The sequence below is a fragment of the Centruroides vittatus genome, unplaced genomic scaffold, assembly GCF_030686945.1.
Source record: "Centruroides vittatus isolate TY-2023 unplaced genomic scaffold, ASM3068694v2 scaffold_861, whole genome shotgun sequence".
NCBI lineage: Eukaryota > Metazoa > Arthropoda > Arachnida > Scorpiones > Buthidae > Centruroides > Centruroides vittatus.
The window spans coordinates 4,945,873-4,968,904 of record NW_027122718.1 but is presented as its reverse complement, the minus strand read 5'-3'; the positions used below and the strand labels follow the sequence as shown (position 1 = coordinate 4,968,904).

General features: G+C 28.7%; 1 long non-coding RNA gene across 1 annotated transcript; it reads right to left on the bottom strand.

Annotated features, from left to right (window-relative positions):
- Positions 1-16,088: 16,088 nt before the first annotated feature.
- Positions 16,089-20,313, bottom strand: LOC136989976 (uncharacterized). Its single transcript, XR_010882983.1, has 3 exons — positions 20,212-20,313; positions 16,920-16,984; positions 16,089-16,335 (listed from the first exon to the last, which is right to left on the bottom strand). It is a non-coding gene; the product is annotated as an uncharacterized lncRNA (long non-coding RNA).
- Between the last annotated feature and the right edge of the window lie 2,719 nt (positions 20,314-23,032).

Below are 23,032 nucleotides of genomic sequence, written 5' to 3'. Positions count from 1 at the left end.
AGAGTATGTCTTTTACGTTTAAGAGATTTTGGTTTAGAGAAAATGCTTTCTACGTTTCAAAGTGCACTTACTCAAATGAAAATCCCAAAATCTTTCTTGCATTAAAAATTCTTAACAATTGATAACGTGAGATGTAAAATATACTTTTGGTTGCTAAGTAAACTACTCTTAGTGTTCAAAAAAGGAAGATATCCCATTTAATAAAAGTCTACACAAGAGAACTTCATTCGAGAGAACCAATAAAGTTGAGTTTTATTTTTAACTGAATCGAATATATCAATCTTAAAATCACAGATAGAAATATTCAATTTAAGTATAAAATATTCATGAAACGTAAGGAGAACACACAACTCCTAGTGTAATTTTTAATATTTATATTATTAGACTGTGTTAATTACGTGATTTATTAACCTACTCGATACAGTACAGCGTGTATCAAATTAATGTTTATTAGAAGGAATAAGATCCTTCAGTTTACTAGACAAATGCGAATTCGTCGTAGCAACTGTTGTGTACGTCTAATGTTGAAAATATTAAGTCATTTAGGATTAGAGAAATCCTTCATAACATTCTTAATCTCTTGAGATGAAGACTAAACCACACCCATTTCCTAAATGAACTAACTTGAGAGTTTTAATCAAGAATTAATGATTAAATTGCGCCAATAAGTCGTAAGAATTTGTCAAGAAGAGTGTATTTATATATGGAATATATTCTAGAACTCAAAAATAATCTTATTGGGCTGCAATTTGAAAACATTGTAGGCTTATAAATTCTTATTGTCTGTCTGCCTTTCCTTAATCTCGCGAAAGGTGTTATATAGATGACTAACTGTATTCGATTAACTGTATACAAATTCCCGATCTAAAACGAAAATGAAGTGATTTTAATTCAAAAATTTCCCCAGGATGGAGTTACGTAAATGACCGGCATAACTCTGTTGTTAACAGGAAAAGTATGATCTACAGGGGCAAGAGAGTAATTTGAGATGGGGAGCATATATTTTAAATTAAATAAATTAAAAATATAATTAAAATTTCAGCCCGGAAAGTTTTGCTTGTACACGTATATTTTTGAAGATTCTCTTTTTAAAGAGAATCTTCAAAAATATACATGTACTTAAAATATACGTGTAACTTAAAATTTTCAATCCCTTTTCTTTTTATAAAAAAAAATAAAATAAAAGAATTTTCCTGGTAACCAGTTATATTTTTCAAATGCTTTATCCTTCTATTGTCACCATTTTACAACTGAAGTTTTTCTCCAGTATTGAACGTTTCTTTCACGTATTGTGTTACTACAAAACTTAGATCACACACACACCAATTGTCCATAGATCCTTTGCCAAATTACTTGAAAGAAAACCGAGAAATATTGCAAAAAAAAAGTCCATTTTGATCATGATCTAGAAAACGTAATTATCGAAAGATTAACCCAAAGAAAATGATGGAAAAACAGATTTAATCTAGTCATTTTCTTTTCCCATTTTCATTTCTCGAATGAAAATTTTCACTGCAACTAAAATAAACTGGAAAAAATAACAATAATATCAAAAAAATTAACCTTTTAGCAACATTAAGACGTAAAATTTAAATATTATATATATATATATATTTTTTTTTTTTTCTAAATAATAAGAAAGATGCTCTTTGATAATTATCAAATTTTCAAATTTAAATTCCTTTAGATAAGAAGAAGAAGCAAGATAAGAGACGTTTATTATCAATAAATAAAATATCTAATTAAGGAATATGAAATTTTAAGAAGTTTAAAATTTTACAGAGAATTAATTAAAGATGACAAACCATAAATTATATGAAATTACAATGGGGTTACTCTTACTTTTATTTTATTATTATTTTTTTTCTAGGATATAAATTCGGTACGTGATTGTTATTTATTATAACGCATTTAATTACAGAGAAGAGAGTGCTTTAATCATTTATTTTGAATACAATTTCACAAATTTTTATTTTAATCTTATATATACTTAATATAAAATTACGTACGCAGAAAAAAAATTAATGAAAATACAGAAAATTAATGATATTTAAGACAAAAATAATGTTGTTTTTTTTTTTTTACTTTTTTTAAATTAAAAAAGGCATTCGAGGAATTTTACCGCTTTTATTTATTTTTAGATCAATAATAAACGTGAATAGAATATTTAAAGTATAATATCAGAATAATTATTTATAGTATAATATTTTAAAGAAGGTAAAACATTAATTTAATTTAATAAAAATTGTATGGTAGTAGGGTAAAATCCATTCAATTTTTCTTATATTTTTAATGAAGTTCATGTAAAATTAATGTTGTAGGTTATAAAATATTGTGATAGAACCTTCGTGACTAAAAGCCTTTTAGTATTATTATTATTTTCTATCGTGTTTTAATGCTAAGTTAAAAATTAATTAAATGAAACCTTACACTTATTTTTCTATTGTTCAGTTCTGTTAAGTGACACTGTATAAGTGTAAATCAGATTTAAATAACAAAATATAATTTGTTTCAAATAAATATTCGGATACCTTGACTGAAATTAGCTAAAAGTATCTGTATAAAGCATTGGTATTGAAGTTACCATGGGAACAACTTCAGTAATTACGCTTGATACATTGTCCGTATTGGAAGCAGAAAGATGCACAACAATATAAACTTGCAGAATATATAAATGTCAAAGATGTCTTAGAATATAATTCCTCCAACCATGCGACTTTAATAAAATGAAAAATTTATATATATCTACCCCTTCTAACAACTCAAATATAATAAAATAATAAAGGCAGTAGATAATAATTGATAGAGCACACAAAAATGATCATTTTTGATTCTATAAAACAATTCTTTTTTTATACGCTTCAAAGAATATCAAACATAATTTAATTTGCCAGGAAAAGTAAAGTCGTGTGGTGAATTATTTGCCATTTTTGGACTTTTTTTTTATTATTTTTAAATCATTATTATTATTATTTCTATAAAAAAAACAGAAAGAACTGTGATTCCTTTATTGAATCACAGTTAAAATGAGTTAGAATTGCATGCAAATTTATCAGGAAAAGACGTACTAGATATTATTAAACATACCTGGTTGAAGTTTTTCATGTAAATTAGAATTTGTTTACAATAGAAAACAGGAAAGAAATTTTGTAGTGTCGTTTAAAATGCCGGATTAATGTATTATTCTCGTTTTTATTTTTAGATATTTTCGGATAAAGCTTATTAAATCCCACACTACAAATCTGTAATACAATCTTGCATACACCTAAATCTTCCCTTATCTAAACAAACACATTCTAAATTCTTTTATTCCTTCCTTTGTTATCGTTCCTTTCTTATTTTTAAACGTAATTCTAATTTTAAACTTCAGTTTATATAAAAACAAATAATAATAATAATAATTATTATTATTATTTTTCTGATGAATTTAGAAGAAAACTGTTAAATCCTACTGTCAAATTGATTTCTTTAACTCGAAATTCCATTCCTTTCAGCATCGACAGTTTCATTTTATTAAAGATTTTGCATACGAAAGAAAGGAAATTAAAATATATATATATATATGTGTGTGTGTGTGTGTGTGTATATATATTCAGGATATTTGAAGAAGGTTCGTATATCGTGTTTTGAATATTTTAAAAAGTCAGATTTTGAACACACCCACGAGTTAATGACGAATGAAAATATCGCGTGCGAACATGCGATTCACGTCACAAAGACCAATTATACCATATCATCAGATAATAATAAAAAAATAGTAGTAGCACTCGCATAGATCAATTGCATATTGTGCATTAAAGTAAACATGTAATTAATTAGAATATACCGAATAAATACTTAGTGTTATTCAAAGTATCGCATAATGAGCGGAAGCAGAAAGTTATTTTAACGTTAGTGACTAAGATCTATGTTTATGTTATTATGTAAAACGCCAATTTTAAAGTATACAACACTTAGCATAAAAAATTATATCAGATTTACGAAGTATAATGGCGATATTTTTCCTTTTTTCTCCGGCGAGTTTTCACGCAGATTTGCATATTTAATACAGATGTAATGATTTTGTGTAAGTTTAAGTGTTAAAGATGTGACTTTAAAAGTGTTTTTTTTTACATTTTATAAACGCAATAAACTTGTAAGTCTTTCAGAATTAGTGTCTTAGTTATTTTTCTATCTGAATACGAACTAAATGAGAGTATTTAATCCACGATAAATATTTATTAGTATAAAAATGCATATATTCATAAAATTTTCGAATTTTTAAAAAAAAATATATATAAAAAAAGTAAATTATAATAATTATGAAGATATTTTTCTACGCATAATTTTAAATTATTTTCAAATAAAGAGGAGGGAGATTAGTTTGAAAGAAGAATCTTCGTTGCAAATATACTGTACTGTACTGCACATGGTTTATTTTCTGGAAGCTATTTATGAAAGTAGACCTGAAAAAAATCGAGAGAACCCAATTTTTTAGTGAAATATAGGTCTATTTTTAGATAGAAGAAGGATTTTTTTTATCAGGTTCATTTTTTACTTACAAGATTAATAATATCTTTTCCATATTCCGTTGCAGTTGTTAATATTTTCGTGGAAACTAATATCATATTGCAAGTTTGTGTGCACTCTTCCAGTTACCCAAATGCCAATTATAATGATTTATAACTCACATAGTAACTTTGTTCACAAATCTGTCATCAACTTAAGCGCTTCTTGTTTCTAATACCATCATTAATCTCTAATGTAATGGCGTTATAATTTTTTTAATGATAAAAGAAAAACTAAATAATAATATTAATTTTAATTAGGAATTCCTTCTTTCTTTAATATAATGAAAGTTAAATTATTAAAATTTCTGTAAATCAGCGTATTTCGGTGGTAACAGTTTTATTAGAGAAAAACTTTTGATGATGAATTTAGTCAAATTACAAATACATAAACGAATATTCTCGTACTTTGTCTACAATCAATATTCCATGAATAAAATTAATTAGAATGTTATGTATATGTATATATATGTATATATTCCTGTAAATAGTACAGTTATTATTTTGAAAACGCATTCGTTCGTAGCAAACGAACTCAATATGACAGTACATACTTTGATATAGTATTATTACTTACCTATTGCAAATCATAATGGAGGTAATCTAAGTAGAATATACATACATATATCTTCACCACTACTGATAATCCTAGCTGACATCAATTTCATGTTCAATACTATATTTTAATAGTCAAGGAAAAGAATTTCCCTTAATAATTAGTGGCTTAAAACTATTATTTCACTTACAGAGTGTCCTTAAAAGCACCTTCAAGTACTTTGATGCTTGGTAGCCCAGTGCCATCTCAAAGCGATCACAGCAGCTTCTGTACCTAATATTGTCATAGCAGTAAGAGCTTGAAGACATCCCAAAGCGGCTTGGTTTTTATTAGTACGACTAGAAGCAGCTAAGCATGCCAAACTTAATAAAACCAAACACGCACCAGTACATAATAGAGTCAGTATCTTAGATCTTAAAGTTCTGGTACTCCACATTAAACTAGACGTATGCGCGGCTGGTACACCTAAAAGGCCCATGCCGTATTCTTTTCTGTTAGCTTGTATATTTATAACGGCGGTCAGAACGGATAGAAATCCTGCTGGAATAGCAACACTTAAAGTATAACGAGTGGTGTCTTCCAAACAAGCTACGGTTCCGAGCAGCACAAATAATATACCGGCAACAATTTGCGTAACTCTTAGTCGTAACAAGACTGCTAATGGCCTGCAACCAGGGATGTTACCCCCCGTTTCGTCCGTTTGTTGAGAAGAAGGTATCGAAGATGGTGCTGAACATCCTAACGTTCTGGGAACAGAATCCAATTGTATTCGAGCCCTCTTCTGGCTTCCATCCTCTACTGTCTTCGTATCGTTTTCTTTATCTTCTTCATTTTCCATTTCCGAATCTTGGTGTTTAGTAACATTAATTTGGCAAGGAGCTCTAGTTCCCACACAGACGGCTCCTTCCTTCACTATCACAATACTTCGTAAAATTTTGACTGATTTAGATACAACCAGACACTCTTACATAATAGTAATACTCTTATATAAACCCTTTAATTTCTGTCAAAACCTTTCATGTTGCAAAAGTAGGATGTAAAAAACTATTACAACGAGTTGATGGAGATGAACTTAAACAGTAAGAAAAAATACACATACATTACTATACCTGGCAAAATGTATGGGGGAAGAATTGTTTTTAAAATCTTATCTCGGACGAAGCGTAAAACACATATTCTTCTTTGTAAAGTTAAGAGGAAAGTAGTTCGGATCCTTCCTTATCGACTACTTCAGACACAACTGAATGTGCATCTAACACGTGATCGATTACGTCCCTTACTTTTCCCATCATGCTTCGAGATATTTTGGTAGTCATAGTAACAAGCGGGAAGTATAAGTTTATTTAGAAAATTAAATATTAAAATCAGGGGTATGTTTGTCCTACACCGTCTTTACAATCATTCTCTTGCAATTATATATTTACATAAACACGTTTATTACTGCAATTATTTACTATTGAATCATTTTATAGAGTTATAAGACTAAATTATTTTTATATTAATTATTATTATTTTTTTAAAGTAAGGGAATAAACACTTTAATCTTTTACTTCCCCAGCTGTTATATATGACAGAGGGAAAGTATTAACACTATAAAATAAATATATAAACATTCCTAATCATAGCTTATTAATCGAATGTAATGAAGTCAATAAAGGGAATTGACTAGGCATTTATATTTAAAATACTCACTTATTAAAAATCATTTCCGAATTAAATATAATATTACCAATTTATCTTTATTTAGTTCGGTATACACTTAATATTATTATTAAAATTTTAAGCTCTTGATAAATATTCTAAAATTAATTGCTTCAATAACATGTTATCGCCTACGTAAACAATACGAATGGATTAATAATATAAATAAACGTTTTCTCGCTCTTAATAATATAAACAAATGTTATATTTACAAAACATAATCATTGTAACATTCGAAAATAAACAGCAGAAACAAAACTCGACAAAGAAAATACAATATTGGATATTCTGCAACAGAGAGTTTGCCAGGTACTTGGGGATAAAATCCAACACAAAATGAATTCTTCTTGAAAGATACTGGGGCTCTTCAATTCCACGACACGCAATAAATGTGTATTTTTACTCTGCCAGTGACAAAAATACATTTAAAACGTGAAAAAAAAACAAGAAACAAATACTTTATTGTATCAGTGGCACGTTATAGCATCGCGGTGCCCAAGCGAATTTGAATTAGGGGGTACCATATACTGTAGTGTTGATTTCAGACATTTTTCTTCGGCGATATTTTAGGGAAATGTTTTCTTATAATTGGTTTAAACCTCCTGTTAGTGGAGTCCTCAAGCAATTTCATCGTAGGAACAGTTTTTGGAATAAAGTCCTCCCTTCTCTAAATGCTACGGGAAAAAATACGGGACAATCCCGGAAAATCGGAACATCTTGCAAGCTTACGGAAAAAGCTTGCAGGCTACTACGATACGTTACTCAAATATTATTACGGTTTATTGCATTAGAGTGCCGCTATTATCTATTTTAGGTAGAAAAAAATTAAACGAAAAGATTTAATGCTTTACTGTAATATCGACATAACTCACATTCCTTCAGACAGTTTTCTTAATAGGAAAAGAAATAAAACCTTAATATTTAGTAGAGGAATTTATCAAGTTAAAAACAATTTATTTATTTATTTATTTTTTTAAAATAAATGTTCGAAACACTAGATTCATTTAAACAAATCTTTCTGTTGAATACAAGTTATAGTGTTGATCTATGATATGTTGTAAAATGCAATATAACATTTTCTCGGTTGTGAATGTAATCTTGTCACAGTTCTTACCAAAATGCGATTGAATTTGGCACTTTTTATTCTTTCCTGTATACAATCTTTTCTAATCCGATAGTTTTTCTAAACCTTTCTCTCTTTTTTTATCACTTAAAATAGCTTGTAACGCGTATAAACATATTGAATTTTATACATACGATGCATAGTTTTATCATTTTCGCATTTTATTTTATGTATATATAAAATAATAATAATAATAATAATAATTTATTTTCAAACAATTATTACAGTTCATCTTACCGTATTTAAGTTAATTCGGTTTGCAATTTATTAATATAATTTAACGAAGATACGTTGCGGTTTCTGGTAGACCTATTCTAATTGAAAGAAGGAAAAAAAAATAACAGTTTTAATATGTCTGACCTCTACAACTAATAGGGATTTAACAATGTAGTACATACAGTTTAAGTGTCAATCAGGATTTAGTAGTGGCTTCCTGCAATTTAGTTTATAAATCTTTGGATAGAGATTATCTGATCAGTTTATGTGAATGTAATGCTTTTTGTTTCGAAAATTGTACTGTTATCAATTAAGGATTTTCATGCTTCATGCTCTTTAGAATTTCCGAAAGATAATGGAACTTTATCTGATGAATTTATCACATTTACACACACACACACACACAAATAAAGAAAGTAAATAAAAATAATGTACTGTACATTTTCATTAATCAAATTCGGGAAGATGGGAGAGATTTGTTTCGACTCAAATCCAATTTTCCGTATAAATATATAAATTAAATTTGAATTTATACTTCTTCCATTTCTATTTATTTTTTCTTTTTCTCGAATTGATAATAAAATGATTTAATACTAAACATTTTTATTTAACTTTCTTTTTATCACGTCCTGAAATCTTACAAAACTCAAATTAAAATAGAAGGATGAAACTTCGAGCACTCACCTAAATATAGTGACAATGCATTTTAATCATATTTTTGGGAGTGGCCCACCCTATCGTTAATTTAATCATTCCCTGTAATGATGTACATGATGGGGATTTTTCGCGATTGGGAATTGGAAATGGTGGTGTGTACCCCCACCGTCTCTAACCCCAATCTCGAAAAACTTGACCAGTAAAAGCGTATTTTTAATATATTAAAATTATTAGGAAAGGATTTTTATCAAGTCATAAATTCTTATTGACTTTCAACAGGATGTGGACATACGTAGAACAAATAAAAATTCATAACGTGTATTGTCAGAATCATATATCAAACTCAGGTATATATAAAACATATTTTTTCTTCATCGATACTTATGACAGTGTTTTATTTTCAGAGAAAGTTTTGTAAAAGTTTATGTGAAAGAATGAGACAATGGATCTTTACAAAATGGCTTTCGCTAACTTCCCTAATCGATAACTGATGAAATAAAAGAATGTGTCGGAAAAAGAAAGAAAGTATTGTTAAAGAGAAAATTGTGACTGAAAAATAATGCATTTTTAAATGTTTGAAATTCAAAAATTGCGTAAATTCCCTATTATATTTACTTATTTTATACTTTTTTAAAAGAATTTAATTAAAAATCAGCTGATAAAACGTGTTTTTTTTAAATACAATAAAGTACAGTAAAACCTGTATAAACCGGACTCGCATTTTTCCGTTTTAAACAGGTTTTAAGTTCTGACAAAAACCTATTTAATGATACATCTTCTAAACCGTAAGTTTAATAAAAATTTTTGTTTGAAATATATTATTTCTGTTATTTATTTTCCTTTATTTACATTGACGTGTAATTACGAGAAATTTATTTCCATTACATATTTAAGTAAATTTTTTTTCTTTAAATAATTACACTCTTCATTTAACTAATTACTAAGACCCATTAATCAAAATTAAAAGCAGTTCCGTACGATTAGGTGCCGACTGATCGCTTGTGAAGCGAAAATTTAGCACGGAATATGTAATTTAAAGAATATAAAATAGGAGAAAAAATTAAACTGGAAAGTTTATTAAATGCCACTACTTATCAAATTCGGTGATACAGATTTAATTCAATAAAATTTCCCAGGATAAAATTAATTTATGGGACGTAACTATACCTGTAACATAATTCTACTATCGAGATGAAGCTACTTGAAAAATTGGTTAATGTTACCTATGGTTCCAAAATGGCGGCTCGTCTCTGATTCCAGCAAATAGAAGAAAGGAAACAGTGGTGACACACGTTCTAACCTAACCTAACCTAGTCTAATAATTTTGTTGATAATAGTTATGGTAATTTATTACTGCTTCCTTCTTCTATTTGCTGGAATCAGAAACGAGCCACCATTTTGGAACCATAGGTAACATTAACCGAAAAATTTAATACCTGTTATAATCACAATAAAAAAAATTAACGGAAGCATCTTTCTATATAACAAAATATAGAAGATAATGGTATCTTGTCCCTTGGCTGTAGCCCAGGTACCTAATGGATTTTAGTTGTAATTGGGCTGCAATTCGAAAGAAGTGTAGACTTATAAATTCCCATAATCTGTTTGTGTCCTTCCTTAATCTCGAGAACGGTGTAAGATAGATGAAATTCGAGACAAGATGTGGAAAGCTTACGGAGAAGAAGCCCCAATTAACACTATACATGAGTCAAGTGACTAATTCAAAAATTTTCCCCAGAATGGCATTACATATACGACCAGCATGACTCGGTTGTTATCAGGAAAAGTATGATGTACAGGGGCAAAAATAATTTGAGATCGAGAGCATATATTTTAAATTAAATAAATTAAAATTTCAGCCTGGCATTGTGACATTATCACAATAAATTTTGCTGATGTGATATGCTTGTGTATTCATTCAATTATAAGTAGAAAATATTATAAGAGCCTTATAAAAATTATATTTACAAATTAATTAAATGCGCTTAATTCTTGTTACTCGTGGCATATTTAAACACAACGATAATCAAAGGATAATACGAGAAAAGTTTTGAAAGTTTTATGACTAATTAGAGTTTGATAATTACAGATATTTTTTTTTTCGTTGGTTTAATTCATAATTAAGATTTAAGATTAAATATTTTATTAACCGTAATAAATATCACAGCAGAAAATGCCCAGAAGTACAAGTAACTGAAGATTATTTTAATTTACACGCTTAAATTGAGATCATTTGGCAGTTTAAGCGTTGTAAACATAATGGCACACGACAACTTTCCTCATTAGATTACTTTTTATGTAATTTTATACGAAGTCAATCCCTAGAGTCTAATTTCTGAAAATGTACTTAATGTGACCTTTAAATACAAAAATAAGAGAGGAAAACCATGACGAATTTAATTAAACTATATTGGCGAAAATTAATCTCTAAAGATATTAAGATTGTGAGATTTAAGCTCTAAACTGAACTTTTCAAACATATCGAAGGCCTTTTGAATAAAAATCTATATTATATATCAGTTAAGTAGACAGACTAACGTACTTTCTTTTCAAATAACAAACCGATTATATAAAAATTTTAATAGAAAGATAGACATTTTTAAAGATTCATAGGTATTACTTTTTCGTATGTGAAGTTTAGTTTAAACTTTCAGATATCAAAATATCATATTTCCACTTAGAAAATTTCTATATATATAAAATAAAGTTTCTCGCTACATGATTCGAAATTTTTCTAGTTTATATTAAACTTTGGTTTCTGGAAAACTGCCAACTTCGTTCAGATTTCTATAACATTGGCGATTCAATAATCGAGATTTCAGTTTTAATAAAAATTGAAAAGTTTTACAGAAGAGAGAGAAAAATAAATAAATAAACAAAATACGTCCAGTTTTCAAATTTAATTCGATTCTTATGTACAAATATTTATATTATTTCGATTCAAAATACGGATAATTCGGAGGATAAAAGAAGAAACGTATGCGTGCCTAGAGATAAAAGTATAGTTTAATAGCCATTAATGAAGTTAATCTTCCATGAAACTGGGGTTTTTTTTTAATGCTTTCTAAATAACTTTTCGGTTAATGTAACCCTTGGTGCCAAGATGGCGGCTCGTCTCTATTCTACTAAATTATCATAATTATTAGCAACCAAATTATTAAAATAGGTTAGGTTAGGTTAGGTTAGAACGTGCGTCCCACTGTTTCCTTGCTGGAATCAGAGACGAGCCGCCATCTTGGCACCAAGGGTTACATTAACCAAATTTTCTTATAGTATTTACGTCAACAGATTTTTATATGAATATATATAACTTTAGTTGAAACATAGTTTCATTACTTAGAATGTAATTTTTAATACGATTTTCTATCTTAATTAATTGATATAATTATATAGATAAGTGTAAGATTTAAAATAGAGAAAATAAAGAATCATACGAAGTATTGTTGGACTAAATATTTTTATCTCCAGGATAAAGAAAAGCATACAAAACTTCGGAATCCATTATCCGAGAGGAGAAGCAGATAAAACAAGAATAGAAATGTTGTAATTTCTTTCAGGTATAATTTAAAAAAAAAAAAAAAAAAAGAAATAAATAAAATAAAGATCAGTTAGTTCAGTGTAGTTTGGTGTTTTATTATTTTTAGATAAAAAAAAAGAGAGAGAATCTCTCGAAAAGAAATTGAAAGAATTGGGAATCACTTTACAATGCTACTAAACACGAATGGGATTGTCTCCGAGAGATTTTTGCAAAATTCCAAACAAATCAAAAAGTACGTGTAACTATTAGAATTGAAGAAGAATAAAAATCTGTTCCTGTAGTGTTTCAGCATTTTCTTTTATATTTCAGGGAGTGAAGAAAGAATTAAAATTGGTATGTTGGGAATTGGTTCGTGTAGAAGCAGAACAGAAAGACAAATAAAAATGAAACGTTGATTTGGCCGAACAATTACGAAATTTATGTTTTGTTGGAGAGAAAAACGTTATTGAAAAAGATCGGATTATGCCGCATACTTTTATGGAAAAAGATAAAAACAAAATACAAAAAAAAAAAAAACACTTAACCATCCAAACAACACGAGGAATACAATAGAGGACACAATGTTAATTACAAACATCACAGAAAAATGACGCCATAAATTTCTGTAATTAGAATAAAAATTATTAAATGAACAACACGTTAGTTTCTGGTAAAACAGGAAATAAATTTAGTTAATAAATCAAGCGACCGGATAATTATAATCAGAAGTGGCGAATGATGAACATGGTCGTGGACGATAACCATTCAGACAATAAGATACAGGAAACATACAGGGAATTAATTACAACGTTTTAAAATGAGTTGTAATAAATCACTATCGCCTACATTTGCTAAGAGCACGTGTCCATTCTTTCATCTTTTGTTTCCATAATGAGCAAGAAAAGTTTTTAAGAACCGACACAGATCTCACAACATGTCAAATGATGGGATTATGGCACGCTTCGCTGATAATTAATTAAATATTTTGACATCCATTCAAAGTTCAATTTTTTTTCTAACTCTTCAAAGGTTTTCGGCATCAAAGATAATTGAGTTCTCAACTATTTTTTGCTGCTCGTTTTCCTCTTTTTTTCTTAAAAAAAAAGTTAAATGATAAATGTGCTTCACCACTTTTATCTCTTTATTAAATGTTATGCAAACACCCAACGATAACTGGATGTACTAAATTAATATCTTTAGAGATTACGGCTAAATTTGTTACGATTAATAGGTAACAAAGATAATTAAGATGGATGATGATGCTTACAAGCTCACCAGGAAGGCTCGAAGGATGGTAAACATTTATGTTTAGTTTTACAACGATGATTTTTTTTTTGTTTGTTTTGTTTTTAATCTCATCTCTCATTATTTTCTATAAGAGATTATCCTGTATTATATGTCGAAATTAATATTTATTACAGGTGACAGATGATAGATTAGCGAAAATTATTTAATTATTGAATCACAAGTTAGCTAAAGTCGCTCGACAGTTTCCAAAATATACGCCTTTTGCTTTAATGAATAATTTATGCAGTGGGAAAAAATATTGTTTGTAATGAATAATTTAGAACACACTCAATTTTTAATAGCTGTTGCTTTGAATTAATTAATCAATATAGCCGAGTATTTTTATAAAGTTTAAATACTCGTTACCTAACACACGATAATGGCGAGATTCGGCTTTTTTAATATTGAAAAAGATAAATGTTCTAAAGTTACTAATTACGTAAGCATTTTAAATTTAAGTGGGTCAGAAAGCTACATCCATTAAATAAATATATAGCGGATAAATCTTACTGGATCTGTGTAAAAAATTCGTTCAAACCTCCTATTATACGTCACTGACACTTTAGTATGCTAAAATACAACCTAATAGGATAGGATAAATAAACAGAATTTAATAAAATTGTTACAATAATAGCTATTGCTCAGTTTTCTTCTATCCTAAGTTACTGATCCTTGAATATATATATATATATTTAACACAGCCTGGCTTATAAAGATAAAGAATTTTCTCGTTGAATAGCGCCAAAAATAACGCTGTATCTTGTATTTTTGCACCATTTGCATTTAATAAATTCTTCTCTGAATGGATCGTAAGGAAGAATTTCAAATATTTCAGCAAAGTTTCCCTTATACAAGATATAGATTAAACAAGAGTCAATCAATCAGGCAATTCGCTTGAAGAAAATAAACGACCGAGAGTGAAAACTTTCGCCATTAAATTTACATATTTTCTCCATCCTTTAGATAAAATACTATGCGAATAAACAGTAAAACGAAACATTTATAAATGATTAAAAATAACAAATGATAAGCGTAATAAGTGCAGTTTAAGTGTAAACACATTTCAAGAAGTAATTATTACTTTAAATTAAGCTTTTTTCTTGCTTTAGATAAGGTATTTTAGTATATTTTAATACGGACACAGCAAAAAATAAGCTATCAGCTACAGTAAAACGGCGTATAAAACAGTTTCTGGGATCGAATATTTGGTTTAATCATAGCAAATATATATTTATATATTATTCTTTTGTTTTATAGTTGAAATGTTGTTAGCCACGAGTATATTGTCGTGTAGTGTAGAGAAATATTATTCAGATAGAGATTCAAATCCAAAGCCGGATCAGACTTTTTATGTTGTAAGATTCGGTCGATGCTGTCTGGATGTTAAATATGTTAGCCCCGAGCAATAATATAAAAGGGATAAAATAGCCGAAACAAACAAATAGGAAGTTTCTATTATGGAGAATTGTAAATCTTAAAAGTTTCGTGTTGTATTTTCCCTCCCTTTTATCAACAGAAATTTGTCGAATATTGAAGAAGAAAAAAAAAACAATTCATTCCGTATTATTTTCTGAATAAAATGGTAGAAAACACAGGAAAAAAAAATTGTTTTTTGTTTTTATTTTAATCGAATAATATAGATTCAAAATTCGAAAATAAATTTTATTCTTCAAAATAAATAAATAAATACGTTCGTAGGATGTGATTTATTGGCTAAAAATGAGTTATAATAAAAATACATTTATACACGTAGAGATGCGGAAAAATAAATAAACAACAACAGCAGAAAGGATGTAAATAAAATTTATAAAAGATAATTAGAATAAATAGCAATTTTTTATTTTTTCTCTTCAACTTAGCTAATTATTCTACATTGGTAATTTAAATTCACGCACAAATAAACGAAAAAAAAAAATCATTTAACTATTTGCTTTTTTTTTTTTTATCATCAGAGGGAAGAAGGATTTGCTTTCTCGTATTGTTATCGTTATTATCTTATCATTAATGGTGGAAGGATGCGGGAGAAGTTACTTTATCTTTCTACAATATGTCTGTCAAGATTAATTAACCGGTGTTTACGTAGTAGTCAAAAGTACACGAATTTATCTTCACTCGTCAAACTACGGTCTACACTATTAGTGTATTAATGTCACAGATGTGTGGCAGTAATTGGACGAAATGTCGAACCGTTCGGAATAAAATGCTATATTCTATCTCTATGTCCTCCCAACTGGATTACACAAAACTCTTCTCGCTGTCACATCCAGCAGTTCTGCTTCTTTGTTTGTTCAATCAAGTACCATTTCTTTTACTTTTTTCTTTACAGTTCAACTCAAACAAGATTATATCTTGAAATTACTGCGTGCTCGTGATTTGACAACTTCTGCAAACTGTATAGAAAAAAACATTTATTTTAGAGCAAGCGGGAATTGTAATGTATATACATAAGATTTTTTCCTCTTCTTCTCCCCTTTCTTTCTCTCTCTCTCTCTTCTACACTTCTAGGCGATGTCGATTATAATATGATTAACGAAAGCAAAAGCAGAAGAAAATATTCTTTCTTTCTAACACTGTTTGGTTTACGGAAGATCCACCAAAATAGATTTGTCTGAATGTCACATTCGACAAATTGAATCATTGAAACAAGAAGTTCATCTTCCTATCAAGAACACCAGGAGAGTTTTTCATCCAATTATATATATATATATTATCGCTCCTGCCAGACTTCTTACTATTAATTAAAGAAAAATATTCTTTTAAAACTCTCACTTCACTTTTTTTATTAGCTTTTAGTAAGTAACTACAGACAATAAGTGTGATTCTTAATGATTTTATGAGATTTATTACTATTTACTACACACATACTTATCGATTTTATTAAAACATTTAATAAATAAGATATATTTTTTAATATATATATAAGAGGTAAAAATATATTATCCATTTGATATTATAGAAAAAACATTTATTTTTATGAATAATCATAAATAATAATAATAAACACAAAACATCTGTATTTCTCAGATTCACAATTGTATATTTAGTTTTGTACCTCACGTGTTTAATTATTTATTAATTATTCTATTTATATTATATAATGTATGTTACTTTATCTATATTATTTATTTATACACGTATTTATACAATTATATTATGCATCTACACGTGTATTCGTATTATGTATCTATATAATGTATAAAATAAATTAAAAATTTCAGACTGGATATGTTTTCTTTGTCTAAAGTTTTATAAATGTCTAAGAGAAACAAAAGGAAAAAATAAAAAAATAAAAGTTCGTAAACCGTAGTGTCTGACCGAAGATATTTTGCTGACATCATACAAACATATTCCCCATTTTAGAGCAGTTTAAAAAGTAAAATCTGCAACAAAGAAAGAAAAATTTGATACATCTGACAGAGCTTTATCCAAAATATCGATTTTTCCCCCTTTTTCAATGACAGAGATAAAGGGGGGCGAGAGAAAGTGATAATAAAAATCGAAGAAAAATCGAGAGAAATCATAAATTTGAACTGTGCCATTTATAAGGCTGCAATCATATTTTTAGCAGGGGGATTGTAACTTGTAATAATTATCGATTCCAAGCAGAGAATAAGGTGGGACCAGATAGACAATAATACCTTTTGACAATAGCTAGCCTTCAAATCAACTTATTATAGATCGAATGCGACTGTCTCTGAAAAAAAGTCAAATTGGGCAGAAACGTTTGTCTTTTCTCTTCTTCGATAAATTTATTGTTTTATTTAAAGTATGAAATCGGTTTTAGGTTAGAATAAGATATATTTTAGAGTTTGGCCTATTCGAAAATCATAAGTTATTTCTAAAAATAGAAATAATAAAATATAAAAATAGTGCTGATACCAGACTTTGGTGTGGTATACATGCATCATCAAATTTCATTTCCTTTGATACAAAGGCAAAAAATATTCGAGAGAAAAATTAAATTTCAAGTAAATTTAATTTTATCATTTCATAAATTTTATTATTATAATATTGCTGATCGAAATTTATGCAAATAAGTTTTCATATCTGTGTCAGACTTATGGACGGTATACAGTTTACAGGGACTGATTTAGGGGATGGGCAGGGCGCAACTGCGCCTCCTTCTAAGTGTTTCTCTTTTGTAAAGCGTATGTAACCGTCCTACACTTCCCTTCTAAGGGTTTCTCTCTTGTAAGGCGTATGTAACCTTCCTGCACTTCTCTTCTAAGGGTTTCTCTTTTGTAAGGCGTATGTAACCTTCCTACACTTCCCTTCTAAGGGTTTCTCTTTTGTAAGGCGTATGTAACCTTTCTACACTTCCCTTCTAAGGGTTTCTCTTTTGTAAGGCGCATGTAACCTTCCTGCACTTCTCTTCTAAGGGTTTCTCTTTTGTAAGGCGTATGTAACCTTCCTACACTTCCCTTCTAAGGGTTTCTCTTTTGTAAGGGGCATGTAACCTTCCTGCACTTCTCTTCTAAGAGTTTCTCTTTTGTAAGGCGTATGTAACCTTCCTACACTTCCCTTCTAAGGGTTTCTCTCTAGTAAGGCGTATATAATCTTCTTGCACCCCTCTAAATACTTTCATATCCTCTATTGACAGTATATGATATAATTGAAGAACGGATTAGACTCCACTTAGATCCAATGTTCTTGAAGATTAGGTTTTTATTTTATCTTTCTCGTTCAATTAAGCATTGCAGATAATACAAAGAGAATCATTATAGAAAGACGTAACACGTTAGGGTTACAATTGCACTTTCTGTGATCTATGATTAGTGAACGGAATCGAGAACAATTAACGAAATGTCAGTTGGAAAAGAAAGATTTTCACTTGGCCGCTTCCATTAACCTTCCGAATTCGATTTAGTACATTCTTCTATTGAACTTTTGTTCAATCTAGAGCCAAACATCCAAAAATCCGTGTTTAGACCCACAACAAAGAGGAAAAAAAAAAAAAAAAAAGGTTATCATCATCATCATCACCCAACTTGTTCCATTTTTCAAAAAATAGAATGATGAATGTCCCTCTATTTTTCTATTCAAATGATTTATATGCCCACTTTTAAAAATAAAAATCCCTATTATAAATCAAAAGCGCTTTTTATCTCATAGAATTTTAGCGTTATAAGCGGGTATATCACCAGGAAAATAAAAAAATTTCTGATTAAAAGCGTACAAAGCTTTAAAAAGGGGGCAAAGAAGAGAAAAGAAGAAGAAGGAAAAAAAAAACTATTCGGTGACGTTCGCTATCATTAGCGAGTTTCATTAGTGAGGATGTAAAAGTATTAACAAGGAGATGGAAAGTATAAACTTAATCATCGAATCACTCTCAGACTATTAATTATCTGTTTATTTACTGGATAAAAATGATACTCATGCAAATAGTTGACTGTCTTACTAGCAAAAGTTGTTAGATTTAAATAACTGTTAACTGTTTCCTCTCTAGTCGTTAAGTAACACATTAATTCTGCGAGATGATGTTAGATAAACAGGTTCATTTATCAAGTAATCTCGAGCTTGAATATTAAAAAACCGCGGTAATATACACTCGTGTATAAGTACACTTTTACTATCCCAGCTAACAGAGGAAATGTATGGACATGGGTCGAAAAACTCGCCGAAATGTTTACAATTTTGGGAGTCGAAAGACCTCGAAACGTCGATAAATGAGGGAAAAATGAGGGGTTCTGTACGTATGTGTATGCGGGGGGTCACAATTTTATTCACCCATTTTAAAGCTTCATAATTTTAAAGCTTCATTTTGTCAAAAATTTCTAAAATTTTGTATATTCAGGGCATTGATTCTATTAAATTTTTGTAGTTAAAGGTCAACGGGGTGAGGAGATAAATGGGATTAATATAAAACTCATATCTACCCTCAAAATTAACCTTTTTGCCATTTTATAATAAAATCACATAACAGATGGAGCCAGAAACAATTTTAACTCTTTATGTTTTTTAATGTATAAAGAAACGTTCGAAAATTTTCAAGATAAAAAAAGAATTTTTATTGGCGCGAAAAAAGCGTTTAAGAATAAAGAAAAATGCGAAAAAATCGAATAATCTATTGAAAAATAAAATAAAAAAAATTATCGATTGTTTATTCTTACAAAGTTTTTCTATTGGTTATTCTTCAAAACTAACAGATTTCGATAGACATTTCCCCCCCCTTCCCACGTTCTCACCCGTTGAGCGTGTGACAAAACGTCACTACTTCAAACATTTATGTCACTTAACGTCGGATTGCTCGTATCTATGGGATCTATCCATCAAATGTGTTTGGAGCGCAAACAAGCACTTTATTCAAGTCAATACACTATTTGCATTTGAATACTTTACCCGTCGGTTGTCCACTTAAAGCGTTAAAAATATAAAATTATAAAGAAAAAAAATCATTTTTATCTTTTTAAAAATACACCAATTTTTATTAAAATGATCCGCATCAGGTTAGGGTCAACAATTTAACTCTATTACCATAAAATCCTTCGATCCATCGTTCCAACGACTCGTATATTATTATAATTGTATAATAACCTATTTAAATTTTTTTAAAAAAATTATTATACATTTTAAATTTAATATTTTAGCGATTTAGTTAAATAAATACCTTCCTCGAAGTCTTCTTTTTACGTCAACAGATGGCGACACGAATCGGTTAAGGACCCTTTTAAAATTATTATTATTTTTTTTTATTTTTTTTTATATTTAATATTTATATAACAGATTAAATTATACGTTTAATTACTACATTTTAAGAATTTTAAAACAATTTAAATTTAATTAAAATATTTACATATACTAAATAAAAATTATATAAATTTTAATACTACGAAACTCTTTTACACGCAAATTAAATTATTTTGTGTGCGTAGTATGTTTATAAATAGAAAATAACTCATTAAAATTAAATTATATATATAAACATTAAGAGAATTTTATATATTAAATTACTCGAGTAAATAAAGTGCAACTATAATAAAATTATCGATGAATTTTTAACAGTTTTATAATTAATTTTTAGTCGTAAAGGTTACCTCCATCGATCCCATTAAAAATAGTTTTAATATGAAAACACCCACTGATATTCTTTAAAAAAAAAAAAATATTTTGTATTGATTTTCTCTCGATGCCTAACAGATGGCGCCAGTGACTAATACGGGGGTTCACTTTTTTTTCACTTTTGGTGAAAGGTTAGAGCCTCTAAAAATCAATAAAACGGACATTAAATGGCATTCGAGATTCTCTCTGACCTTAAAAATGACGGCGACATTTAGAAAAGTTAAGTTAGGATGTAGAGGTATACATCCTTTAGTATCTAAAGGTATATAAAACCATTAAAACAGTAGGCACGTATGTTGCTATAGTAACGGTTGAAATTTATGAATAACCATTTTGTTATTTGCCGTCGAAGTACGAGACAAATTGACGTCAGACCTTCCACGTGACTGATAGACTTGTGGTTTTTTTTTAATCATTTATAACGATTGCTTTCGCTTCCAAACAATCAATTTGCGTAATGTATTATGACGTAGGAGTTGTGGTTTGTTTTATTGTTTTGTTTGTTATTTCGTCGTGTTTAATATTTTAGAAAAAAATAAAAGAAAAATTGGAATAAAAATATGTAGGGAGAGGAACTGAAAGATGCGATGCTGAGGCTTCAACGAAGAAGATAAAGAAGAGGAAAATGATGACGATGATAATTTGGTACATATAAGAAGATGAAAATCTGCTGTAGGAGTGTATATAAGACTAAAAAGTGCTTATTAATTATTCAAGCATTTTAAGTCCCCTTTGGGTACTTCTGTATCCCGTTACTGATTCTGTGAAGCGTGTGTGACGTGTGTACAAAGATTCGGAATGTAATTAACTATTTCTTGTTGAAATTTTACACCCGATAATCACGTAGATAAATAATTTATTATCGTTGTAATGTGAATAAAACGAATTAATTTTTCACAAATTGTATTCGATATCATTCCTATAATTTTATAGTATATCGATGCAAGTATATTTGTTATTTATTTTATAAAATTTCATTTATTTTTCCCTGTTTTTCTTTGTAATAAATACGAAAAATAAGAGAGAAGAAGTGAAAAATTGTGTGGTAAGAAGTGCGTGAAGATGCACGTTTAATGCGTTTTTTTTTAATCCTTTGTTCAATTGTTTTGTTCTGAAATATAAAACTACGAGTGTTTTTTTACCGTTGAATTTTTGCGAATTTAATAAATAAATAAATAAAAATTGAATATATAAAATGGGAAATTTTATTTTCAATATCATCATTCAATATCTGAAGGGGGGGGGATATATGCATCTGTTACAAATGCGATATGAAAGCTGCAATATCGAGTAGAATTGCCTTATAAATCGAATTACAGAGGGGGGGGAAATGCATTTATAATGTCGAAATACAGTAAAACTTGCCTAAAACGGAACCCGAATAAAGAGGAAACCTACCTAAACGGAGCGATATTCAGTGCTTTCCGGCTTACACAGGTTTTACTGTATTTAAATGGTCATGTGATTTTTTTTAATATTCTAATACCTAATTATTCCGAAATTTACTTAATTTATTAATAAATTCGTGAAAATTTCGCATTTCTTATCACAAATTTAACCGATAGATTCTTGAAATACATTATAAAAATCATTAATAATTAAAAATTCATAATGCGATTAATGTAAAATCATGTGTTACTATATAGATTTTTACATGAATATTTTTAATAAATGTGAGAAGAAAGGAGAAATAATCAACCTGTATTTTTATGATTGATCTAATTTATGATTGTAAATAAAATGTTATTTTTATCGCCGTCGATACAAGCGCTCGATGTGTACCAAACAGTAACAAAGAACCAATGAAAATGACGAGCCGCAGAGATCAATATAAATATGTCTGCCGTAAATATTCGCCTGTGTTAATAAATATAAGGATGTAAATTCGATTTTCCTTTCCTTTCTGCAGATTTTTCGAATGTTATAAATTCTCGAATTTGCATTGTAAAAGCAACGAGATCCACAGGTAAGAAGGCGCATTGAGGCATTCAGGAATTTCTTCCGAGTAACTTTCTAACACCGAATTTCTTCTTAAATACGAATTAATTATACATTATCTCATGCAAATTATTGTAATAATAAAAAAAATTTAGATCAACTTTATAAAATATTCTGAAACCGTGATTGTTGTTGGAAATAATCCAAAAAATGTGTGTAATTTTCTTGTTTTTATAGGCCTATCTACAACAGCTACTGTACCAGATATGTATAAATGTATTGATATAACAGATACAATAAAACACGAAAATTTAACAGATGCGTAATTTTTAATATAAATTTTTAGTTAGAATATCGATTCTTATCTCCGAAATTCACTTTCCTTCGATGGTTAGGAAGGAAGAGAATTTAACGTTTGATAATTACGTTTA